Source organism: Rosa chinensis, chromosome 5, assembly GCF_002994745.2.
Source record: "Rosa chinensis cultivar Old Blush chromosome 5, RchiOBHm-V2, whole genome shotgun sequence".
NCBI lineage: Eukaryota > Viridiplantae > Streptophyta > Magnoliopsida > Rosales > Rosaceae > Rosa > Rosa chinensis.
In genome coordinates this window covers 81,912,345-81,917,184 of record NC_037092.1, presented here as the reverse complement: position 1 = coordinate 81,917,184, position 4,840 = coordinate 81,912,345, and the positions used below count along the sequence as shown (strand labels likewise).

General features: G+C 35.4%; 1 long non-coding RNA gene across 2 annotated transcripts; it reads left to right on the top strand.

Moving 5' to 3' along the window:
* Positions 1–2,077: 2,077 nt before the first annotated feature.
* LOC112167278 lies at positions 2,078–4,502 on the top strand. 2 transcript variants are annotated; one of them, XR_005800875.1, is made up of 6 exons: positions 2,078–2,293; positions 2,506–2,699; positions 3,012–3,107; positions 3,396–3,494; positions 3,840–4,127; positions 4,213–4,500. It is a non-coding gene; the product is annotated as an uncharacterized LOC112167278 (long non-coding RNA). The 2 variants fall into 2 exon arrangements; XR_002923682.2 differs by lacking the exon at positions 2,078–2,293 and having other exon boundaries at positions 2,317–2,699; positions 4,213–4,502.
* Positions 4,503–4,840: the final 338 nt, after the last annotated feature.

The window sequence follows — 4,840 nt, the reverse complement described above, 5'->3', positions numbered from 1 at the left end:
TTTAAGCCATCAGTGTTCAATAAATTTGCTTGAGTTTCTGGTTTTGGAAACATAAAGAAGGACCTAATATATGTTTACTTGTTGATACACATTAACATATATTGTATCACTTCTGGTTTGACATATGTGGATTGCAGGAGCTTATGTTTGTGGTTTTGAAACTCTGCATTTTTGTTAAAATGTATAGTGTTTCTTGCTCTGCATAAGTAACTGTGATCTGACCATGTTGGAATGGATTTTCGATTTGAGTTTGTTATCTGGTGCGCACTTCAGTAAGTTAAGTAGGTTTTGATGTTCTCTGGTGCAAATCATCGAGCATGATATGTGTGAGTCCAAAGGGGAGATTGTAAGATCAAATATGGACATAACACATATCATCATAAAGTAATTGATGATTAGCTTAATATCAATCCTAGTTTAACATGGATACAAACAGTAAATCAATACTAGTGACTTAATGAATAGTGTATCAATTCATTAAGGATAGTAATCTATTGCTTAGTCTACAAGGAAGGCTACAAGTTGTGATACATTAAGAATCTAACTAGGAAACCTAAACCGATATGGATAGCTTTAATGAGAAGCTTCTTGAGGGTTAAGTCTCCTATATATACAGATGAATTGGTCCCTGATTACTACCGACGTTTTGCATATTGTTCTGTCCATTGAGAAGCAAGTTGGTAAGTAACAGAAGGCCATATTCAGTGTTCGTGTTTGCAGCATAAGATGGAATCCATGCCAATGATTGCTGAAGGTAAGCCTTAATCCTTTTATGATTTATGTGCATATGTTGTGAGCATGTAATTATGGTTTAACATCTTCTTCTCTTTTCATGTCAATTTCAGAGAGCTTTCCTCTCTCCAACTCATCCTTTCTTCAGAATCTGACAGAACAAACCTCTTTTTGTTTCCAGCTGCATGTCCTCCAAATCTGTGATGCCCTTTCGAAGTTGCACGAGCACAATCTGCCACCATAGATATCAGCAATTCAGCACTTATCCCTGTTGCAGGGTGCTACAACTCTTCCGACGAAAGTCAACTCTAATAACTTGGAACAATCTGCAAGTGATGCATAATGGTTCAATTACATCAATTTCAAGGCCAAGGAAAATATCATAACAAGGAACCAAGTATTAACAAAGTTTCAACTGAACTGCAAGTGATGTTGACATTACTAGAGCTTTAATCGGGAGAAAAAGTAGTTACAAACCAACCATTATGATGCTATTAAATATATATAAAACAGGGTAAAGCAGAATGCATATCTCTATTAATAAAGCGAAGGGGTGTTACTGTTCATCTTTGGGGAAACTTTCGAACTTCCCATTTTGCCCTTGATATTGTCCATGATTTACAGAGAAAATAGAAACTTAGAAACTGGGGTTTGCCGACGCAGAGTAAAAGAGAGGAGACGTGGCTAGGGATGGTTTCGTTTCGCTCTGATAGAGAGACAGATGGTTTCATTTCCATACAGTGATAGACAGAGAAAGAGAGGGGAGAAGAGCTTAGGCGACGGGAGCGGAAGAAGGATGCGATTTCCAATCTGAAACTGAAAGAGACGACTGATTCGAGAGAGAGAGAGAGAGATCGATTACACCGCTTTCATCTTTCGCTTCTATGTTTCTTCGCTCCATAGAGAGAGAGAGAGAGAGAGAGAGAGAGAGAGAGAGAGAGAGAGAGAAGAAGAAGGGAAAGAAGAAGACATTCGGGAGAAGACAGAAAAGAGAAGGTAAGCTTGAATTTTGGGTGTGATTGATTGGGTTTTGAATTTCGGTGCATGCAATTCTGGGTGATGCCTATGAATGTGGGTATGTGGGTTTATCTATCTGGGTTTGGTTTGCAATTTAATCTTATATATATATATATATATATATATATATATATATATATATATAGCAAGTTCTAAGTTTTAAGGAGTGAAGTTGTAAGGAGTGACCAGGAAGCAGTGGGAATTTTCCTTTCTTAAGAATTAAGGTTTTCATTGAGTAAATTATTTCTTATAGCAGATGGGTCTTGGCAGAATGAGTTTTGTGGGTTTTGTTTCTTGCTGGGAAATTAGTGTTCTTTTTGGTATTTGGTCTAATAATTTGTTGACCGTTAGGTACTATTGAGACTGAGTTTTGACACTGCATAACAATCAACAAAACTTTGAGTTAGTTCCTACCAAGTTTGAATTTTGATGAACAGAATCTTCCATAACTCTAATAGTTAGAACTTTTCAGGTTTTATGGGAGATTTTTTGGAAGACTACTAATAATATAAAGATCATAATTAAGTCCACCCATTCTCATTCGGTAAGTTGCCTAGATGTTTACATCTTACCTTTGGGAGAAACATCAAACTATTCAACTTGGACATAATGATGCTATATTTGAATTGAAAACTGTTGTCAATTGCAAAGTACTAGCAGTAAGATCATAAAAACTAATTTATGGTCTGAAGTGTCAACAAAGAGCAAAATTTTAGCATCTGATTTGTGTGATTAAAATGCTTTGACAAGTCATAGGAGTGTACCATGTCAGACTTGATCCTATACGAGAGGGTGCTAAAACGTGTCAATCATTTGGTCAAGAGATATACTTTCCTTTGTTTTAGCCTTTACAGAACAGGTAACAGAAGGAAGTTGAAGTGCTTCTTTCGGATACTGTAGGTCATCTTGATGATGATCTTTTGTATTGGTCCCAATTGTCTTCTTTGCAGGTATGGTTCTAATCATTTTCCTAGACCACAAAGGCATTACTAAGAGATAGTGCTAATGCTAATAGTTGCTCATTGATAAAGTTATGTAATGGACTTTTGACCCACATATGTTAGTTAGGTTAAAGTTCATTATTAGGAATGAATTATATAATGCTGTTGTGACTGTTGTTTAACAGTATTGTGGTCATATCTCTGACATAGACATTGGGCTTTTGGAAAGACTTCTCTATAACAGTAAAGCAATTGTTTTCCACCTGATGGTGCTTTAGCTTATTTTAAGTTTTTGATTAAAATTGAAATGTTGCATTGAAGGGAAAGCCACGGCCGTTTGCTGAGCGGAAGTTTTATATAGCATTTCCTTTATTTCGTGGCACATCAATTTATGCAGATCTGACCAAGTAATCTCAGGTATATTGCAATAAAGTCAAGCCATAACTTCTAATAGAATTATTTGTTACCTTTTCTTTTCTCTGGATGGTACACATAGAATAATGCCTTTTCAGTTACTTAGTTTAATGCCTTTTCAGTTTATAGTTTAAAAGTGTCAATCATTACAACTTTTTATTCATTAGTTTTCCTTTCTTTATTGGGACAACACGAATCTTTGTCTATGCTAAAGTGGGAATCCTGAGCATTCTGTATTACGTTAAATTTATTTTAAATTAATTGTAGTGATGGTATTTGTACTGCTTGCAGCATGGAAAATCATCAAAGAGAGGGGCAACAATTTTTAACTTCTTCACAATGAGCAAATGGAAACCATAGAGCTAGCCAATGAAGTGGAATCAATGACCGGTAACTTATAGATTCATGTTCCGAAACACAAACATCTTTTGTATGCATATTTTGCACAGTTTTATTTCTACATGTATGTAGTTAAAAAATTTAGAGTTTTGGCAGTAGTTTAATTTTATCTTTTAAGGAAGAATTTTAGAACATTGAGAATTTGAAATCATAACACCTTAAAGAAGAACTTACATAGCAAAACACCCCCTGTATTTTCGTTAAATGGAAAGCAAATGCCAAAAATTCATATCCATTGCTTCAAATGCTACTATTTCTCTCAGACTTTTTATAGACCTATATATATATATATATATATTTTCAATGTTCAAGCAATCTATTATGTGAAAAATATAGGTGCTTTGCGACAAGATCAAGCTTATGACCAAAGTATACCACCTCCTAAAAGAGTGAGTCGAAAAGCACAATGGCAGGCTTCAATGAGTTCAAAAGAACGAGATAATTATTTGACATGACGACGGGCCAATTATCATTGTCATCGCGAACAGACATCAAATTGTGAAGATAATATCCATGTTCGAAAGAGAATGCATTTAAGCCATATATGGCAGATGAGTGATAGCGGAGCTAATCAGAACGCTACGAACGCTACAAACAGCGATGATGACGTAGCAGTCAATGAAGGTAACAAGTTTAAAACAATAATATATTCTTCAATATTTTATTTCAGTAATAAGCACAAGTATTGACATTGATATTTTTTTAACAGGAACCTCTGAAAATGTCGTTCCTCAAAATGACATGTCTTATAATAGCGGGGTTGCGCAAGTATGTCGTAGACAGAGACGACGCAAACCTCATAATTGTGCCCAAAATTTTCATGAAAATATTGGAATAAAAAAGTATCATTTGCCACCACCAAAGACATGTCCATATTGTCATGCCCGTCTGTTTCATCATGAAACCAAAGATATGTGTTGCTTAAATGGGAAAACTGTCATTCCTCCAATTCAATCTCCTCCAGAAATGGTTGAGTTATTTTCTGCTGAAACTCCACAAGGTGCCCATTTTAGACAAAATAATCGTGCTTATAACCATGTGTTTTCGTTTACATTAATGGGTGTGCACATCGATCAAAGTTTAGCGACTGGTGGTAGTACTTTCACTTTTCGTGCTCAAGGATCCATATATCATAAGATAGGAAGTCTTCTACCAGATGAAGATAACAGACCAAGATTTCTACAATTGTATATATACGACACAGACCATGAAGTAGACAATCGTATGTTAGAGAATGAAGCATTGCATAGAGATGTGGTTGAAAACATACAACAAATCTTAAACCGACATAATCCATTTGTGCACGTATTTCATCATCTAGCTCGACGCCAAGATTT